This window comes from Aotus nancymaae, unplaced genomic scaffold (assembly GCF_030222135.1).
Source record: "Aotus nancymaae isolate 86718 unplaced genomic scaffold, 86718_ANA_hifiasm-v0.15.2.pri h1tg000041l, whole genome shotgun sequence".
NCBI lineage: Eukaryota > Metazoa > Chordata > Mammalia > Primates > Aotidae > Aotus > Aotus nancymaae.
In genome coordinates, this window is record NW_026988455.1 from 17,548,152 (window position 1) to 17,570,487 (window position 22,336).

Consider the following 22,336-nt stretch of genomic DNA (forward strand, 5'->3'; position numbering starts at 1 on the left):
AGCATGGTGTGGGCAAGGCAAGCTTGCTATTGGGTAGATTTACAAGACTTCATTTGCATGCAAGACTCGACTGCTATTGGGTAGAGTTACAAGACTTCTTTTGCATTTTGGCAGGGTTCTTTAAGGAAGGGCTAGGTTGTGTGAGAGGGGTGGACGTGTCCGAGCTCCCGGGGTGGGGGGGCGGTGTCCGAGCTCCCAGCGAGGCGACCAGCCTTACAACCATGGGTTTATCAGGCTACTTAATGCATTTTTGACTTATGACATTTTTACTTACAATGGGTTTATTGGGACAGAACCCCAACCTAAGTCAAAGAGCATCTGTACATTCATTCCATGCCCCAAAGTCTTAACTCATTCCGGCAACAACTCTAATGTCTAAAGTCCAAAGTCTTTTCTAAATGTCATCTAAATTAGGTACAGTGAGACTCAAGGTACGATTCATCCTAGGGCAAAATTCCTTTCCAGCTGCGAATCTGTGAAACCACACAAGTCGTATGCTTCCAAAATACAATCATGAGATAGGTATAGGGTAGGCATTCCCATTCCAAAAGCAAGACACAGAAGGAAGGGGTGACCTGGTCCCAAGTGAGTCCAAACTTCAAGGCAAACTCCATGAAATCTTAAGGCTTGGGAATAATCCTCCTTGGTACGATTCATTGGCAGAGGACCTCCAAATTGCTTTGGGGTGCTTCATCCCTTTTCCTAGAGGATAGCACATATTCACAATCTTCCTTCATTCCATCCCATGTTCTGTTTTTGTTTTTTTTTTTAGTCCCAACTAGCAGTGTCTCTGCAGGTGTAATCCCATCTCTATTCCTGGCCTCTGTTAAAATGGCTGATTAGGTTCATGGTTCACAGCCATACTAATCTATTTATGAAATGGTTGGTCCGCCACACCCTTAGTGGTTCTCTTCAGTACACACTATCTCACTTTCTGTAATATGAACAGACTGAGAATTTTCCAAATCTTTAAACCCTGGTTCCTTTTTGCTTAACAATTCCTTTTTCAATTCATTTCTCTCTTTTTGCATTTTACTACAAGCAACTGGGAGGAACCAAGTCACTTCTTCAACACGTTGCTTAGAAATCTCAGCAAAATATCCAGTTTCATCCCTTGCAAGTTCTACCTTCCACAAAACACTAGGACACAAACACAATTCAGCCAAGTTATTTGCCACTGTATGACAAGGATGGCCTTTCCTCCAGCATCCAATAACATTCTCCTTTACATCTGAGACAGCATCACAAAGGCCTTTACCTCCATATTTCCACCAACATTCTGTTCATAATTACTTACGTATTCTTTAAAAGCCAGTTCATAATGATACAAGGCTAGATTCACAATAAAAATAATTTTAAATTTGTATGTACCTAATAGTATAACCTCAATATATTAAAAAAAAAATTGACACCTAAAATAAGAAACAGATACACCCAGAATCACAGGAGGAGATTTTTTTTTTTTTTTGAGATGGAGTCTTGCTCTGTCACCAGGCTGGAGTGCAGTGGTGCAATCTCGGCTCACTGCAAACTCCACCTCCTGGGTTCAAGCGATTCTTCTGCCTCAGCCTCCCGAGTAGCTGGGACCACAGGCTCATGCCACCAAGCCCAGCTAATTTTATTTGTATTTTTTTAGTAGAGACGGGGTTTCACTGTGTTGGCCAGGATGGTCTCGATCTCTTGACCTCGTGATCAGCCCGCCTTGGCCTCCCAAAGTGCTGGGATTACAAGCGTGAGCCACCGCGCCCGGCCACAGGAGGAAATTTTAAAACACTTCACTCAGTAGTTGAAAGAAAAATTGTTGATGTAGAAGATTTGAGTGTGATTAACAAACCTAAACTAAATAATGTGTAGATCCTGTCCCCAGCAACTGCGCAATACATGCTATTTTCAAGCAAACAAGCGATATACAAAAATTCACAATACATTGGAAGAAAAAAGCAAGTCTCAATAAACTTTATAGAGGAATATTCTCTGATCACAATGAAATTATGTCAGAAATCAATTATTAAAAGTCAAATGGTAATTAAAAGGTAATTAAAAGTAATGAAAAGAAACATTTCCACTTGGTCGAAAATTATGAAAAACACTCCTAAATATATTATGGGTCAAATAAGAAATCACAATGAAATTTGGAAAATATTTAACTGAACTAAAATGAAATAATACATATTAAGACATATGAAACATAAAACAGGCTGGGTGCAGTGGCTCACACCTGTAATCCCAGCACTTTGGGAGTCCAAGGTGGGCAAATCACAGGACAGGAGTTCGAGACCAGCCTGACCAACATAGTGAAACCATGTCTCTACTAAAAATACAAAAATTAGCCTGGCGTGGTGGCGCATGCTTGTAATCCCAGCTACTCAGGAGGCTGAGGCAGGAGAATCACTTAAACTCGGGAGGTCGAGGTTGTGGTGAGCCGAGATCGTGCCACTGCACTCCAGCCTGAGAAACAGAGTGAGACTCTGTCTCAAAAAAAGGAAAAAGAATACAGAAGAGTATTTTCTTTATTTGCCTGGGAGGCAATCATAAATGTTGATGTTGAGTTTATTGCTAAACAAACAGGTAAACTGTTCATTATTACAGAGACAATATTGCTACATTGAAGAAAATTAGAAAATATAGACAAGCAAAGCAAAACAAGCCAACACAACAAGTCATATTTCTGCTAGCCAGAGGTCACCACTGTGAGGTATGAGCATGTGTATGTGTCTGTGCGTATGGGTGTGGGGTGTGTGTGTGTGTGTGTGTTTTGGAGAGAAAGAAAAATAGGCTTGCTTTTCAGAAGCCTCAAAGATGCAGACTGAATAGTCAGAAATGTTGAAAATACTTAAAAGGTCAAGAAGGCTGAAAGATTTTAAATTAAATCTTAACATGTATCAAGAAGTGCTATGTGGGTAGATTGTGAAAACCATGGGAATCTAGATGCTAAGAGTCAGAATTTTAAAGACTGCTACATAATGCTTATTAACTTTCATAAAGAAAACTGTTTCTTTTTGGCAGTTCACAGGTTATTTTGTGTATATAATTTGTTTCTTTGAGAAAAATAGTAATTGAAAAATACACGAAAATAGAATAGAAAAGCCACTCTAACTCCCATAACTATCATTTTGGTATATTTCATTTTATGTGTGTGTGTGTGCATGTGTTTAAACCTGTGTGATTAAAATAATTTTGGAAACAGTAACATACTTGCACTGAAAAAATATTGAAAAATATACAGAAATATTTTAAAAATAAAAATCATCCATAGTCTCAATGAGCAGTGGAGGCTCCCCAGCTTTAATCATTGTGTGTCTTTATAAACTTTTATATAACCCAAGCAAGGCAGCTTTGTAGCTGTATACTGAAGATGAGGGATAGTGAAGTGTTTCTCCCCTTCAATGAAGCTAGGAAATCACAGTCTCCCTCACCCAGTCAGCTAAGGAAGCAGGAGGCGCATAGCACAGGTCTGCAGTGGCATGTATAAATCGGAGATGTTGGTAAATGTATCATGGGTAAAGAAAAATTACAAGATCTACAGACTCAAGCATGATGGATTGTTTCAAAGCAGGCTGCTTACCAAGAGCGGCCTGTATCATGCTGCGCAAGACAATCTCTTTAAGAAAATCACATGTTGACAATCTAGAGGCTGTGTTTACATGCACACACACATCTTCAATTCCTTGGATGAACATCTGATTTGTGTTACTCTCTTTCAGTTTCAGAGTTTCCATCTGGAATGTTACCTCACCAAACTAAACCACCCTAGGTCTAGTTAGTTTGAAGTCTAATTTCTTTTCCATTACCAGAAGGCAGTCTTGGACTAAAGTCTTTAAAAATATTGTAGTCTTTCTGCAGATGTATTTATCTCTTTGCATCGAAAGAACATACTAAAGTTTACAATAAATTCTTAAGAAGAAATGAAGAGATGAACTTCAAAACTCTATCAGTGTTTATGTATTCTAGGGAAAGTGTTCCATTTTAAGTCAATTAGAAAGCAGAATTTCTTTTTCCAGGTCTATGAAACTGTGGTTGTGTCTATGATGTGTTGAAACAGAGAAATGAAAGTGGAAATGAAATCAGATCTGGGTGCTTTACCAGAACAATGGCAGTGATACATAGAGATCACAAGTTGCTTCAATGTCAGCAAAAATCTAAAGTTATAGGCAGAAGATACAGATGCAAACAATAAATTGGGTTTTCAACTTTTCATTCAATCGCTTGAGTGTTGTATAGGCACAGAGTTAAAACAGAACTCGGAGGCAGAAAGGAATTGAGATGCCAGCTACCTCGGAGCAGGATTTTTGTCAGATTCATTTTCTTCTTACCATATTCCTCAGAACCCTTCCTGGAGCTTGCACTCTAAATGTTTGTTGACTGACTGAATGAATGACCTAGTATATGAGTATGTGGAGTTGTAGCCTATGTGCTTTGCTGAGTCAATGATTTTACTATGTTGGCTCTCAAAAAAAGGCTTTACAATATAAAATCAAAGAAAAATAAAATTAATAAATGAACAACTTACTCATGGATCTCTGCTAGGCACTGTGGTAAACAGAAAGATGAATAAATCTTTAATAAGAGGGACACCTTGGGATAGGATGAAGTAACAATTGAAGATTAAATGCATTTGTGAATACCGAGGCTACAGGAACACTGAAGAGCTTTTAATTGAGGACTTGTCCTACACTATTGTACACCAAAATTAAAAACAGCTTTAAAATGCTCTTATTTTAATACATTCCCCTCCCTCTCCCTCCGTCACTGCCACCAAAGGCCAGGCATCTCTGCCTAACTGGCATGTGTTGAGTTCAGGTTGACATGAACAGCTGGATGAGATTTGACTTGAAATTTTGGTTGGATCAATTCACCAACTCTACTGACCCCAAGTTGAAGGTATGGCATTTACCACTCACCGTATTAATCAATCTGACTGGATATTAAAACCATGCTTTACTTACTGAGGCACACCGATTTAGACTAAGGGGCTGGATCTCACTGGAAGTGGGGTGAAGTGAAAAGCTCATATCCTGGGTCGTCATGAAATTGAAACAATCAATGAATTTGATAGTAAAAAGTAAAACCAGAGAGTTTTGATGACTGGGAGATACAGGTGGTTGCCTAAATCCAAATCTCTCTTCTACATCCACCCTTAAAATATAAAATCACCAATGAGTGTCAATAACACCACACATGGGCTGAGATGGGAGGAGGATTACTTGAAGCCAAGAGTTCAAGATTACCCTGGGCAACATAGTGACACCGCATTTCTAAAAAATGAAAGAGAGAAAATTAACTGGGTGTGGTGGCATGCACCTTTAGTCCCAGCTACTTGGGAGGCCGAGGCAGAAGAATTGCTTGAGCTCAGGAGTTCGAGGCTGTAGTAAGCTATGATTGCACCACTGCACTCCAGCCTGGGTGACAGAGCCAGACCCTGTCTCTCTCTCTCTTTTTTTTTTTTTTTTTGAGACAGAGTCTCGCTGTTTCACCAGGCTGGAGTGCAGTGGTGTGATCTCAGCTCACTGCAACCTTTGCCTCCCAACTTCAAGTAATTCTCCTGCCTCGGCCTCCCAAGTAGCTGGGACTACAGGTGCTCGGTACCACGCCCAGCTAATTTTTTGTATTTTAGTAGAGACAGGGTTTCACTATGTTAGCCAGGATGGTCTCGATCTCTTGACCTGGTGATCCGCCCGCCTTGGCCTCCCAAAATCCTGGGATTACAGGCGTGAGCCACTGCGCCTGGGCCAACCCTGTCTCTTAAAAACACAAAAACAAAACACCCCCAAAACTACATATGACTCATGCCTTTAGCATCATTAGTAGACAGAGAATACTGTGGTCTTCAAATTACTTGTAAATAGAGAAATAAATACCAAATCCCAGAGAGGCCTGCCACCACTGCAAGCCTGCGGATGCTGAGAGTATGGAGAAGGGGCTTTCAGAGACCCGTAAAAAATGAGACAAAAAAGGAGAAGATACAGATGAAGCACAGGGAAATTCACCCCAGAAAAACCCAACAGTAAGTGTCTAAGTACTGAACATGTGTCTGGGACGCAGTAGTGCAAAGCACAGCTACAGGAGAGGGGCTTGCAGGGAATAGCACTGGAAATCACAGCCATGAGGAATTGCTGCTGCTGGGAAAGAATCAGAGAAGGGGTTGGCCCTTGAAGATGCTGCCATAATGGATAAGAAGGAAATGAGATGGGCAAATTAAAAGAGAAATAAAATGTGTGGTAAACATAGTGGCTCACAAGGACTGATTATTAGCATCTCTTCCTAACTCTGTTTGGTGACACCCCATTGATAGGTTAAAATCAGCTGTGGTGGGAGTGCACGTGTCTCAGCAGATGCTACCAATCAGGCTACTTTTTCTTGGAGATCAGGCTGTTAAACATTTACCAGCTGACCACTGCATCAGTCAGCCCCCTTTCTCTACCACCATCACCACCACAACTGCCAACAATATCTTCCATTAAATAAATTGCACTTCAATAAACTGTCTTAAGATACTTGGAACACTTGTGAAAAAACACCTAGAAATAGAAAAAAAATCAAACTGACTTCCTATAAAGCAAATGTAAGAAGAAAACAGAAAGTCCTAATAGTAACATTTGACTGATGAAAATGTTTCCTGAAAAACATTCACATCCTGGGCAACATAGTGAGACCCCCCCCATCTCTACAAAAAATTTAAATTAATTAGCCAGGCATGGTGGTGCACACTCCCATGTGGTCCCAGCTACTTGGGAGGCTGAAGTAGGAGAATTGTGTGAATCTGGGAGGTTGAGGCTGCAGTGAGCCATGTTTGTACCACTGTTCTCCAGCCTGGGAAACAGAGTGAGACCCCTTTAAAAAAAAAAAAATTCAGAAAGCAGAATAAAATTTTACACAACTCTCAAAACTCATAACCTAAACCAAATATATGGAGATGGATTTTTTAAAATCCTAGAATCATAATTTTAAAAAAACCCAGTATAGAAATGGACATAAAATAGAAAGAAATACAACACAAATTAACTAATCCCACAAAAGATATTGAAAGAAAAAGACAGAATTATTTCAGAAATGAAGAACAAATTATAGGTCCGAATGGAAAATAGAATTCAACAAACATTTAATAAGGGATACTGAAGAAAAGTAGGCAAATGACCAAGAGATTTAAAATGAGATAAATAAGTTAAAAGGGTCAGAGAAAAAGTGGTTGAAGCAGAAGGCAGACAGAGAAGGTCCAACATATGAATAATTGTGCTCTTTAAAGAGGCAAACAAAATATTGGAACAGAGCTAATAAATTTAAATTCCAGCAGAACTTACTGGAAATGAAAAAAATCATTCTACATATACAGCAAACCTACTGTGTAAATGAGAAAATTGACAAGAGACAATTATCTCAAACACACATCCTGGTAAAATGATTAGATTTCAAAGACAAAGGAAAGAAATCATCAGAGCCCCCAGACATAAAGATCAAGTTACTTACAGGAAAGTAAATCAGGCAGGGCATCAGGCTTCTCACAGCCACACAAAAGGTCAGGCAAGAGTGAAGCAGCATTTTCACAGACTCAAGGAAAGAAAGTGCTAGTCACAGATTTAATATCCATTCAAGCTATCAGTGGAACACCGTGCTAAAACCCTCCCAGAAGAATACACTGGAGAGTAGACTTCATGCAACTGGATGATCATAGAGGAAACTTCAGCAAAATAACCAGTAGTGAGTGCCTAATATGTTTAACTGCAGAGCCGGGAGTAAAACAAGGGAGAGAACACGGGTGGAAAACATATAATGATGATACATTCTGGGAAAGAGGAAGAATATCAGTAAAATTGGGAGGAGACAGGAACAGGAGGAGGGGGAAGGCTGAATAATATCGCTGCCGATTGTAATAAGTGGGAGTCAGAAGACACCACTGATGGGTTAGAGCAAAAAAAAATTAAGTAAAGAAAAAAAGGAGTTAGGGAAACTATAACATAAAATATATGAATTCAAAGGTAATAACTGGAACAAAAATATTATTAAATATGAAAAGAAACTTTAAAAATTAATATGAATGGCTGGTTGCAGTGGGTCAAGCCTATAATCCCAGGACCTTGGGAGGCCAAGGTGGGTGGATCACCTGAGGTCAGGAGTTTGAGATCAGCCTGGCCAACATAGTGAAACACTGTCTCTACTTTAAAAAAAAAAAAAAATTAGCTGGGTGTAGTGGTGTGTGCCTTTAGTCCCAGTCACTCAGGAGGCTGAGGCCGGAGAATCACTCAAACCCGGGACGCAGAGGTTGCAGTGAGCTGAGATGGAACCACTGAAGTAATATGGTAAAGTTGAGATTAAACATGTCATATTAAATGTGCATAGACTTAACTGACCTATTTATGATAAGATTTTCAAATTTGTTCATATAGGGCTGGGGGCGGTGGCTCACGCCTGTAATCCCAGCACTTTGAGATGCCAAGCTGGGGCAGATCTCTTGAAGTCAGGAGTTAGAGACCAGACTGGACAACACATCGAAACCCTATCTCTACTACAAATACAAAAATTAGCCGGGTGTTGTGGCGCATGCCTGTAATCCCAGCTACTCGGGAGGCTGAGGCACAAGAATCGCTTGAACCCAGGAGGCGGAGGTTGCAGTGAGCCGAGATCATGCCACTGCACTTCAGCCTGGGCAACAGAGCGAGACTCCGTCTCAACAAAACAAAACAAAACAAAACAAAACAAAACAAAACAAAACAAAACAAAACAAAACAAAACAAAACTGGCTCATACAGCAAATCCGAAGTCTATGCTGTGATCAAAAGACGCACCTAAAACACAGTGATTCAAAAAGAGTAAAAATAAGGAATAAAAACAAAAATTTAGCAGGCTAATATAAACAGTAAGAATTCAGGGATTGTTATAATGATTTAAGACAAAGTAGGATTGAAGCCAAAAAGCATTAAACAAGATGAAAGAGATTTAGTAAAACTGAAACCAAAGTTTGCAAAGGACTGGAACTTGTATTGGAGGGAAAATGTTATAAAGAAAATTACTGGGTAGTTGTCAAAATTGGAACTAGCACAGTAGTTTAAAGTGTCATATCAAAATCAAATTTTCTAAATCAGAGAATAGCTGTGTCCTTAGAAAATACGGAATTATTAAGAAATAAAGGTACATAATGTATGGAACTTATTTGCAACTTGTTAAAAAAGTAGGCATCTGGATAAAGAACAAATAAGATCTGTGGATTGTGCTTGCAACTTTTTTGTAAGTGTGAAATTATTTCAAATTAAAAGTGAAAAGAAAAAGTAAATTGTATGCATTGTAAAAACTCATCAAAGTTCCAATTACTTGTGCATTCTACTGTATGTACGTTTTACCTTAAAAAATCCGTAAGTGATAAACGAAGATTGAACTCTAGTTAGATGCACGCCGAAGTGTTTAAGATCTAAGAATACTGATGTTGGTAACTTGAAATTCTTAAAAATAAGACGACTTGGTGAACAGGTAAGAGGGGGTCATACGCGTGATAAAAACAAATACAGTAAAATATTACAGAAAGTAGGTGGTGGGTATATGGGTATTAAGTGCGTAATTCTTTCAATTTTTTCCATTTGGTCAAAAATTTTCGTAGTAAGATGTTGGGGAAAGAAGCGGTAAGTCAGTGGTTCGATGCTGCCGCCTTTATATTAATAAACAGCTGGATGACTGGCTAGATCTTCTTTCCAGCGCTGTCTCTTTTCACTTGGCCTTGGTTAAGCTTTAACAACCGGCCCTGACCCAGGAAGGAGTCTTGGAAGCAGCAGACCTACCCCCTGCATCTCACCCTGGGGCCTGAGACTCTGTGGGTGAGCACATTTGTCACCTCTCAGAACTGGCCCCCACAAACCTAGCACCATGTCCCCACTTCTCTAAACTGGGAGCACATCTGGCCAGCGCCCTCCACACTTTGATTTGCTTCCTTGGAAACACAGGCGGCCCTGCCTGCACACACCTGTGCCCCGCGTCCCCGGGTGTGGCCAGCCGAGCCCCCACTGCCACCGGGAGGTCTGCTTCGGGTTTACGTTTTAGGGTAAGAAAAGGGCCATTAAAATTCTCTCTGTTGGTTGAGTCCCTGCTTGTGGGGGAGGGGGAGACGGAGCCAAGGGAAGAAATTTGCTGGTAAGCAAAGCCCCACTTAAAAATTTTCCCTTTCTTTCTTTTTGTTTCTCCTTTTTTCCCCCTTGAAGCAGCTCTCCCTGGAGTCAAAGCATTTTACAAAAACAAACCACTCCAGAGCTTTCAAGTCTAGGGAAAGCTCAAGCAAAGTTAATTAACATGAAGGTTCTCACAAAAGTTAATTAACATGAAGGGACTCACAAAAGCTGTCTGCTGGCATCTGCTCGCCTGCCTGCCATGTGCAGCGGCCCCTTTGTGCCCGCGCGCCCGGCCCGGCCCTGCCTGCGCGGCGGCTGCGGCTCAGGGCGGCCCCGGCTCCCGGCAGCCTCTCCCCGGCGGCGCGGAGGGGCGGGGCGCGGGCACCTGGCTCCTGCGGGGCTCCTGCCCCGGTTCCTGCCCCGGCTCCGCAAGGCAGCCGCGGGGAGAAGGAAAAGAGGAAGAAAGGGGGAGGCGCCGGGCCAAGGGGCAGCCAGGAGCCAGATGAGGAAGGCAAGGGAGAAAGGACAATCAGAAATCTCTTTAACTTGGGTCTCCTGCAGATCAAGGTTGTTTGTGACAGAGTAATTTAAAAATACTAATATATGGCCGGGTGGGCTCAGCCTGTAATTCCAGCACTTTGGGAGGCCGAGGTGGGCGGATCACTTGAGATCAGGCGTTCGAGACCAGCCTGGCCTACATGGCGAAACCCCATCTCTACTAAAAATACAAAAATTAGCCGGGTGTGGTGGCAGGAGCCTGTAATCCCAGCTACTAGGGAGGCTGAGGCAGGAGAATCGCTTGAACCCGGGAAGCGGAGGTTACAGTGTGCTGAGATGGCGCCACTGCACTCCAGCCTGGGTGACACTGAAACTCCCTCTCAGAAACCAACTAAACAAACAAAAAGTACTGATCCTCCTAAAGTGTAAATCCCTCAGAACAGGCATATCGGAACTGGAGGTAATTAAGTGAAAAAAGCCAGGCACAGAAAGACAAACGTCGCGTGTTCTCACTTGTTAGTGGGATCTAAAACTCAAATCAATCCAGCTCGTGGACATAGAGAGTAGAAGGATGGTTACCAGAGGCTGGGAGGGGAGTGCCGGGCTGGGGGGAGGTGGGGTCGTTAGCATAAAACCTTAGAAAGAATGAATAAGACCTACTATGTGACAGCACAATAGGGTGAATAAGACCTACTATGTGACAGCACAATAGGGTGACTGTAGTTAATAGTAACTTAATTTTACGCTTTAAAATTACTTATACAATCGTAACTGGATTGTTTGTGACTTAAACTATGAATGTTGAGGGGATGGATATCCCATTGTCCGTGGTGTACTCATTTCACATAGCATGCATGTATCAAAACGTCCAATAGACCCCATCCATTTTTTTGGTGCATAGTAGATGCAATTGCCCATGGTAGATGCACCACAAAAAATTTTAAAGTAATTTTTAAAGTTTTAAAAAATCATATAAGGAAATAATGTAATGAATAATGTATGCCATATTAATAATGTATAATTATTCAATAATATTAATATTAATAACCAATATTAAATTTCATCTGTATGAATACTATAACAATATAATAAAAATGTACACTTTCTCTGACTTTTGACTCTACTCTTTTTTTTTTCCTTGAGACAGAGTCTTGCTCTGTCACCCAGGCTGGAGTGCAGTCTCACCATCTTGGCTCACTGCAGCCTCCACCTCCCAGGTTCAGGCGATTTCTCCTGCCTCAGCCTCCCAAATAGCTGGGACTGCAGGTTCTTGCCACCACACCCAGCTAATTTTTGTATTTTTAGTAGAGGCAGGGTTTCACCATGTTGGCCAGGCTGGTCTCAAAATCCTGACCTCAGGTGATCCATCTGCCTTGGCCTCCCAAAGTGCTGGGATTACAGGTGTGAGCCACAGTGCCTGGCCTGCCTCTACTCTTATAGAAAGATATATTTTGTTTTTCAGAAACAGGGCTATAATGTGTCTGCTTTTATGGATAATCCACTTTTTCATTGATAATAGGTCATAAACATTTTTCAGTGTCAGTAAATATATGGTCTCTGCAGATCCACAAGGATTTTTCTTATTTTCTAGCTACATTGTCACAAATAAATATGTATACAGATTTTGCTATGCCACCCTTAGATATATACAGCTGAACACAAATGTGTGGTGTTTACATAATGAAACACCCAAGGAAAGGTTGTTTTCCTTAAACTAAGGTTTACTGTGGGAATGCTTCCCTGCAAAGAAGCTGTACAATTGTGTCAGAAAAATCCATTTATTTGGATTTATAAATTTTGCAGTCCTGCATCATGTACCCGAAGCTTTGCTATTAGGAACTGAAATGGTTTGGATTTTTCCCTGCCCAAATCTTATGTTGAATTGTAATTCCGTATGTTAGAAGAAGGGCCCGGTGGGAGATGATAGGATCATGGGGGCAGATTTCTCCCTTGCCCTTTTCATGATAGTGAGTTCTCATAAGATCTGGTTGTTTAAAGGGTGTGGCATCTTCCCCTTTGCTTTCTTTCTCCTTCTTCAGCCATGTGAAGATGTGCCTGCTTCCCCTTTGCCTTCCACCATGATTACAAGTCTCCTGAGGCCTCCCCAGCCATGACTCCTGTACAGGCTGTGGAACTGTGAGTCAATTAAACCTCTTTCTTCATAAATTATCCAATCTCAGGTAGTTCTTTATAGCAGTGCGAGAACTGACTAATACAGGGACATTTGCCAGGAATGTGAATTTCATTCTCTTGAGAGCCTTTAAACTGTTGATTTCCGGGTTCCTCTCGGTGTGAAGGAGTTATCACTGACTCATGTAGGTCTTTCTTCATTCAGGAACTGATCCTCCGTAACTGTCTGGGCTCCTTTGAGAGCATCATGCTGTGGCACTCATGTGCCTGCCCAGAAGCTGCCCAGGTTTGTTCACTGGGACTTATTTAGGAATTTTGGGGTTTGGGATTAGGACATAAAGAGAAGACTCAAGGAAGGCTGGGTTTTCACTTCAGATATTTTCTATTACCATGGCCATAGGTTTTTTTTTTTTCTTCCCCAAGGCTTCTTGTGTTTCCAGGGGTCCCTGAGAGCACTAGGCTGAATCGCCCAGTTGCTGCTTTGTACACGTCCATAAACAGAAGCATTTTGGCATGACTGGCTTGGTAAGAAAGTGGATTGTACACACCGCAGCCTTCCCAATCCTGAGGGAATGCAGATGGGCTGGAGACACAGCTGATCATTTTCATTTCCTCCGGTATGGACTATTTCAGAATATTCTGCAGCTGATGACAAGAATGAAAACTGTAGATATAGCCAGCAAATGCAAACTTAGTAGAGACCAGAAATGCTTGCAAGAAAGAGGCCTGCCATGATGTGAGTTGTGTCCCCCCAGATCACATGTTAAGCCTAAGCACCAGTGTGATGGTATTGGGAGGTAAGATCTTTGGGAGGGCCTCATGAATGAGATTAGTGCTCTTATAAAAGAGGCCCCGGAGAGCTGCCTTGCCCCTTCTACCTTAGGAAGGTGCATTGAGAAGGGGCCATCTATGAGCCAGGAATCAGGCCCTCCCCAGACACTGAACCTGCTGGCACCTTGATCTTGGACTTCTGAGCCTGCAGAACCATGCAAAATAAATGTCTTTGTTGGGAAGCTACCCAGTTTGTGGTATTTTGTTATAGCAGCCCAGACAGACTGAGAGAAGCCCCCAGCGTGGCAAGGTAAGAAAGGTCATTCCAGATCATGGGACAAAGTGCACTCTGGGGGTCAAGAGCATGACCTGGGTTTGAATCCTGACTTCACTCTTTCGTGGCAGAAGGACGTTGAATATATTACTGCAGTGGATTGATGCTCTATGTCCATTCATCTTGTATCTCAGAGATGAGAAACTGAAATCATTTCCGAGACTCCCTTGCAGCTAGGGGTTAGGACCTAGTGTTTAGGTTCTACCCATTTGGTGAGGTCAAAGAAAGCAGAAAGCAGAAATGAGTACGAGGCCACTTTTGTGTTGCTACTGGTATTTCTCCTGGGAAGCATGGTTTTGGTGGCTTGGTTCAGGAGCTGTCAAGGACTTTCCAGTTTGACTGGCAGCTTCTTGATCTTAAAAGAGGCAGAAACCCTCCCGGTAGTCTGCTGCTGTGGTATTGGAATTGCTTCTGAAAGCTCAGCCCACAGTTTTCCCTCCAGCCTTCTCAATAATTCTGTAAACCATTCATTACCTTGTAATAAATATTTTTGCTTAAACTAGGGAAAGTGAAATCTATTCCCTGTAATGGAATCCTGACCAACAGGGTTCCTTAACCTCTCTGTGGTCTGTGATGGTGACGGCTTCTGATGTGTTACCTGGGCTAGGCTCGGCTACAGACCCCAGCATTCTCTTTTGAGTATGTTTCTGGTTAGGATGGGCTGCAAGAGATTTTCTTTTTGGAGAATTGGAGGATAGATGGGAAGCAGTGGCCATTTTGCAGCATGCATGCACCTTCTCCCAGGCATTCCCTCAAACACTAATGTGGGTGCTGCTGTGAAGGTATTTTACAGATGTAAATAAAGTCTTCCATTAATCCCCTTTAAGCTGATCAAAAAGGAGGTTATTATTGGTGAGCCTGACCTAATCAGTTAGAAGACCTTTAAAATAAAGTATTGGATTTCCTATGTTTAGAGATTCTCTATAAATAAGAAGCTTCACCTCACGCCTGTGGGGCTCCAGCCTGCTCATGATCTTCCCTTCCTGACTGTCTGTCCTGAGGATGACCTCAGGCTTGTACAAGCCAATGTTTTTGGTAATAAATCTATCTATTTATCTGTCTGTCTATCTATCCATCTATATCTATCTATCTATCTATATCTATCTATCTATCTGCCATCTGTCTATTGTCTATCAATCATCTATCAATTATCTATTATCTATCATCTATCAATTATCTATCTATATCTATATCTATCTATCATCTATCTGTCTCTCTCTATATTTCTCATCTCTTCTACTGGCTCTGTTTCTCTGGTTGAACCATAACTGATACCCTCTCTGAGCCTTAGTTTCTTCGACTGCAAATTGACACTTCATGTCTGGCACATGGGCCTGCTCTAAAGGTTACATAGAGAATGAATGTAAAGCACAGTCCTTGGCAAAGATGTTAGATCTATTTTGGACACTGTCTCTGCTCTCATCTTCTCCTAAACTTTTATTCTTAAGGTGGCTACAGTGCTGCCAGAGAGGTCATCTCAGAAACCAGCCCTCCCCCACCACAGAAATACCCGATGGCCCTTGCAGCCCACAGTGATCCTTCCTGCCTCTGACTTTCTAGGCTCTGCTTACCCTTCCCTGAAGCCTGCCCCAATCTGCCTTTTAGTATTATTTAATCATCTGTGACACAGCATTATGCATCATCTGTTTTCTTACAGTCCCAAGAAGACTTTGGCATATACTGGTTAAGTTGAGTTCAACTCAGATTTTGGCATAAGGTGCATATAATAAGCTTTGGAAGCAAAACGTGCATGTTAATTGGGATCAAAGGACCTATTTTGCTCCTTCCTTCCTCACCTCATCCCCCAGAACAGGTGGCAATGGGTGGGAGTGGAACATGGGGTGGACTAAATCCCTGGCCACTTGGAGAACCAAATGGAGAATGTCACTGCACTGCTGAAGTGGAAGGTCAAGGGTCAGGTCATTCCTTAGGATGGTCAGTGCTTGGCTTTATTCTCGCCCTGTTCTTACAGACACCAGAGACTCCTGTTCCTCCTGTGTGCCTCTCCTCTTTCAGAGCTGGGCGTTCCCAAGGGACCACCCTGGTTCGCCCCCCTGAGCTTGCTTCCCCATGTAGGATGTGTGTACATCCGCTTCTGTGCATGTGAGTTTAATGTCAGCACAACCAAGTTCAGTCTAATCTACAAGGAACCCCCCAAAATCACAATGAAATACTACTTCATCCCTATTAGGATGGCTAGAATAAGCATTCAGACAATCATACAAATTGGTGAGGACATGGGGAAATCAGAACACTCTTTTTTTATTTTTTAAAAAAGCCTACAGCATCCTGTATTCCCAGGTGGTCTCCCATCCAAGTACTAACCAGGCCCAACCCTGCTTAGCTTCCAAGATCAGATGAGATTGGGTGCATTTGGTGCAGGCTGTAGAGAATCAGAACACTCTTACACTGCTGGTGGGAAGATGAAATGGTGCTACCACTGCAGAAAAGAGCTCGGGGGCTCCTCAAAAAGCCAGAGACCCAGCAACTCCACTCCTAGGTGAACACCTAAGAAAATGGAAAATAAGTGTTCAAAAAAACCTTGGCACAAATGTTCACAGCAGTATTATTCATAATAATCAAAAGGCAGACATCATCCCCATGTTCATGAACCGATGAAAGACAAACAGAATATGGATAGCCATACGATGGAATATGCTTTGTACATAAAAAAGGAATCAAATGTTGATTTATGCTATCACATGGATGAACCTTGAAAAAACATCGTGCTAAGTGAACGAAGCCAGACATAAGAGATTGCATACTATAAGACTGCATTCATAGGACACATCCAGAGCAGGGCAGAAAGTAGGTTCAGGTGGACGGGGACCAGTTGTGGCAGACAATAGGGGAGTGAGTGCTACAGGGTATGGATTTGCTTTTGGAGGTGACAAAATTGTCCTAAAATTGACTATGGTGATGGTTCCACAACTCTGTGAATATAATAAAAACCATGGAATTATAATATACTTTACATGGGTGAATTGTGTGCTATGTGAATGATAACCCAATAAAGCTGTTAACAGAATGGGAACGAAGAAGGTGGGAATACAATTCTTCAGCAAACACAGCAGCTCTTTTTTGATGACTTTTATGTTTTAGTCAGCAAATGCCTATCTTACAAGCAGAGTCCAGATGCTTCCCTAATTTAACTGCTCATCAGAAGATTACCCCACCCCACTCACCGGCCTTCACCTCCTTTGTTTCCTATGGAGAAATAATACAAGCTAAGAATGTAGAACAACATTCTACAGTAAATACTGTTCGGCACACGGTCAACAGTCTATAAGCATTTGTTATTTATATTGTTATCACCTGGCAACACGGCCTGGTTTCCGCTGCGTTTTTTTTTTTTTTTAGAGATCGGGTTTCACCATGTTAGCCAGGATGGTCTTGATCTCATGACCTCGTGATCTGCCCGTCCCGGCCTCCCAAAGTGCTGGGATTACAAGCTGAGTCACTGCGCCCGGCCTCCGCTGCCTCTTTAGCTGCTCCTTTCCTCCTCTTCATGGGTTCCTTTTCTTCCCTCTGCTCCCTGAGCTGGGAGCTCCCTGCTGTCTGTCTGCGCTCTCTTTGGGCCAGGGTTCATTCACTGTGGTTTCTATTCCCGTGGATCCCAGGTTGACACCTTCTCCAGTGTTTAAATGCCACCAGCTCAAAATGAAATCTGTCCTCTCTCTGATGCCATCTGCTCCTCCCACTTTCTCATTCCAGCTGCAGGGCTCAGTGTCCTTACAGCTGCTTGCCCTGGCTGGGAACCTGGCTGTCCTGAGCACCCTGCCACTCCATCCACACCCTGATTCAGCACTCTGTCCCCCGGCTGCGGGAGTGCGCTGGCCGATGGCTCAGTTGAATCTGTCTTTGAGAGTTGCACTGGATGGAAGAAAGACGCCTGGCTCAAGTTCATGTCTCCTGGTGGCCTCCTGCATTCATGACTGGTCCATGTGAGGGCATGAGGCTCTGGCCTCTTTGCCCTAACCTGAGCCAACTCCAAAGGGCATCTCAGCTCCGCGAAGGCTCAGCCGCAGGGCACTTTGGCTTCCCCCACTGTGAAGTGCGGCTTCTTCACTCCCCCATAGGCGCTGACCTGGGGCCACCCCCAAATGCTCTTCCTGCACACAACGCTCCCTCTCACAGTCTGCTTCTCGTGAAATGTGTCCTGCAACACTGTTAATTGCCTGTGACTTTCCCTCTCTTCTCTGAATCATAGTCCAAAGTCTGCCAACCTCTTACGAGTCTGTGACTCCCTTATCAAGTCCAGAGCCATGCCTGAGTTTGGGTCAATCAGGACAAAAAATCTCATTCCAATTGGCCTGAGCACAAAGGCCTGTTAGAAAGGAAAGTTGAGTAGGAATAGATCTAGCTTTAGCTACAACTTGACCTAGGGTTCAAATGATGTAACCAGAATTGACTTCTCCCTCTTCCTTCACTGACTCTGTTTTCTGCTGTATCAGTTCCTTTCTCAGAAAAGCACCCCCCCCCCCCGCCCACCCTCAATTCCCTTAGGAAGGCCGCAAATTTCTAGATTAAAGACCCATGGAAAAGCGCATCTTATGTTTCACACACAGCTTCACAAAATGTAACACATTCTGATTGGTTCATGCTCTTATCCTCAAACCAATAATGGTGGCCAACAGAATGTGATGCTCTTATTGGATTGTCTGAGTCACATGACCAACCCTGGCCCCTGGGATGAAGGCAGCACTGTCTGAACTAAATAGACTGAGAGTGGGAAATGGGATGGCTCTTCTAGAAGGAAATGAGGTTATGGGGACACGAATAGTGAATGGATGTTGGGAAACATGTTTATGAAGAACAACAGGTTGCTTCTATGTTTCCATTTTGCAACCACTATAAAAGGTTCCTATGATCTTCCCACTTCAAGGTTCTCTTTCTGCACCTCTCAGCCATCTGGCAGAGCTCTAAATCACAGGTACAGTCAGGTATCTGTTCAACAGTCTTTGAGAGAGTGAGACTGCTTTGCAAACAGATGACTGCCATTGTCTTCAGTTCAGCATTGAAGTTCTCCTTCTTCCAGTGCACCTTACATGGAGCACTTCTTAACTTTCAGAAGACTAAGAATCTCCTGGAAGGCTAATAGAAACCCGGATTTCTGGGCCGCCAACCCAGAAATTCTGACTTGGTGGGGCTGCGGGCGGGGCCCATGTGTTTGCATTTGTAGCAGTTTTTCACTTGGCACTGAAACCGCCAGTCCTAGAACCACACTCCAAACCACAGCTCATGGGTGGTGGTATCTGCTCCTGCAAAATGGGCTGTTTTTTTTTTTTCAGATGCACCTCTACCTTTTTTTTTTTTTTTTTTGAGACGGAGTCTCGCTCTGTCGCTCAGGCTGGAGTGCAGTGGCGCAATCTAGGCTCACTGCAACTTCCACCTTCCGAGTTCAAGCGATTCTCCTGTCTCAGCCTATCGAGTAGCAGAGATTACAAGTGTGTGCCACCACGCCTGGCTAATTTTTGTGTTTTCAGTAGAGACAGGATTTTTTTTCAGTAGAGACTCCTGATCTCAGGTGATCTGCCTGCCTCGGCCTCCCAAAGTGCTGGAATGACAGGCTTGAGCCACTGAGCCATGCCACCTCTATTTTCTTATCCTGTGGGACTCAGCTCTAGCTCTTCCTTCTGTTGATAATGTCCTTCCCACAATTTCTATCTGTTGAAATCCTAGCTTTCAAGGCCAAATTCAAATGCCACATCTTCCAGGATATCTTTTCTGATCCATCCATCCCTTTGAGTCTCATTGTACCTAATGTACTCCTCCTTAAAAATTATGCATCGTAGTCTGGGCGTGGTGGCTCACTCCTGTAATCCCAGCACTTTGGGAGGCCAAGGCAGGAGGATCACTTGAGTTCAGGAGTTTGAGACCAGCCTGAGCAACATAGTGAGATCCCCATCTGTATAAAAAACAAATAAAATAATGCATCATATTACATATTATAACATTTAGTTGTGCATTTACCTTTATTTGTCTTACACATTTCTTTAGAACATAAAAAATTAGAGCTTTTTTTGTTTCAAAACGAAACAAGACAGGTTTATTATAGAAATACCCTAATCAGCCAGGCACGGTGGCTCATGTCTGTAATCCCAGCATTTTGGGAGGTTAAGGTGGGCTGACGACTTGAAGCCAGCAGTTCGACACCAGCCTGGCCAAATGGCGAGACCTCGTCTCTACTAAAACTGCAAAAATTAGCCGAGTGTCGTAGGCATGCCTGTAGTCCCAGCTACTCAGGAGGCTGAGGCACAAGAATCACTTGAACCTGGGAGGCAAAGGTTGCAGGGAGCCGAGATCATGCCACTGCACTCCAGCCTGTGTGACAGAGAGAGACTCTATCTCAAAAAAAAAAAAAAAAAAAAAAGAATTAATCACATCAAGAAACAGGAGAAAATAATTCACACACAAGGACATCTTTGGGACAATTGGGCGAGATTTGAGTATGAACTGGATATTACATGATGTGAAGGAATTATTGTTAATTATGTTTGCAGTAATAATAGTGGGAGATCAAGTTTTTAAAAAGTCCTTCTCTGTTTGGGATACATACTGAAATTGCTGCAGGTGAAGTGGTGCTGTCTGGGATTTGCATTAAAATACTCCAGCAAATAACCAAAAATTCAAGGGAGACCAATAAAACAGTATTATTATTACTAACCATCAGAACTGGGTGGCAGATACAGGGGCTTCATTATTCTATGCTGCTTGTGTGTTTAAGATTTTTTCATAATAGGCCAGGTGCAGTGGCTCACGCCTGTAATCCCAGCACTTTTGGAGGCTGAGGCTGGCAGATCATGAGGTCAGGAGATCGAGACCATGCTGGCTAACACAGTGAAACCCCGTCTCTACTAAAAATACAAAAAAATTAGCTGGGCGTGGTGGTGGACACCTGTAGTCCCAACTACTCGGGAGGCCGAGACAGGAGAATCGCTTGAACCCGGGAGGTGGAGGTTATGAGTAGAGATCGTGCCACTGCGCTCCATCCTGGGTGACAGAGCAAGACTCTGTCTCAAAAAAATTTTTTTTTTCATAATTAAAAATAAAGCAAACAAAATAAGAATGCACATATGTGTCTTTATGTTTTATACATGATGTATATTTATAGAGCTAGAAAGAGGTAGATTTTAAGGCTCTTTTTGTGAGGAACTGTCATTATCATCTTTGTATCCTGCACAGAACCTAGCATGGTGCCTGGGTCTAGGCAGGTGCAATGCTCTGAGCTAGCTTCAGCCTGAGGAAGCAGGGGAAGAAACCAGTAGCACCGATCCGTTCCCATCGGCGATCCTTTAGCCTGCAAGCTCTGGAACCCATGGCTGCCTTTCCCCTTACTAGCACTCCAATCTCTAGGAAGTCATTTAACCTCATAGGGTTTAGATTTCTCATCTGTGAATAGGAATAATACTGTAGATGCATTGTAGATGCATATTTTAAAAAACAAATCTTTACTAAACTGATAGTACTATGTTCTAGGCGCCGATAAGTAGTGGATACAATATTAAAAAATCCCTATCTTCCAAGAGCTGACATTATTTTAGTAGCGTAAGAAAGATAAACAAATACATTGGAAAAAATATAAAAGATGTTAGAGCTGGGCACGGTGGCTTACTCTTGTAATCCCAGCACTTTGGGAGGCCGAAGTGGGCGGATCACAAGGTCAGGAGTTCAAGATCAGCCTGACCAACATGGTGAAACACCATCTCTACTAAAAATACGAAAGAAAAAATTAGCTGGGTGTAGTGGCAGGTGCCTGTAATCCCTGCTACTCAGGAGGCTGAGGCTGGAGAATCGCTTGAACCTGGGAGGTGGAGGTTTTGGTGAGCTGAGATCGCGCTACTGCACTCCAGCCTGGGCAATGGAGCAGACTCTGTCTCAGAAAAAAAAAAGTTACATAATAATAAATGCTGTGGAGAAAATTAAGTAGTAAAGCGAGAGGGGATATGTCGGGTGGGGTGGGGATTGGATTTGCAACTTTAAACTGGGTGATCAGGGTCCCAGTGAGAAGGTGGTATTTCTACAAAGACTTGAATTTCATGAGAGAATGAGCCACGTGTCTGTCTGGGAGACTAATATTAGGTGCAGGAAAGAGTGCAAATGGCCTGAGGCAGAACAGTGCCTGGTGTGCTTGAGGAATAGCAAGAAATAGCACCACCTGTCTGTACAGGGGCTAAAGGCGGCTACTTGGTTTGGTGTGGAGATACTATGCTCCAGATCAGGGATGGCAAACTCGTACTTTGAGGGACATGATAGTAAGTGTTTTAGGCTTTAGAGACCATTTGGTTTCTGTTGCAACCACTTAACTCTGCCGTTAAAGCACAAAGGCAGCCCTAGATGAGACATAGATAAATAGGCATAGCCGTGTTGCGTAAGCTTTATTTACCAAAACAAGCTGGGTACAGATTCGGCCTGTGGGCCATAGTTTGTGGACCCTCCCCTAAACACATCTATCATGTTTTGATTTTGGACAATGAAAAGAAAATAGTGGAAAACACTAATACATAAAATAAAG

General features: G+C 42.7%; 1 pseudogene; it reads right to left on the reverse strand.

Moving 5' to 3' along the window:
• Nucleotides 1-16,097: 16,097 nt before the first annotated feature.
• Nucleotides 16,098-16,212, reverse strand: LOC135268772 (5S ribosomal RNA; annotated as a pseudogene).
• Nucleotides 16,213-22,336: the final 6,124 nt, after the last annotated feature.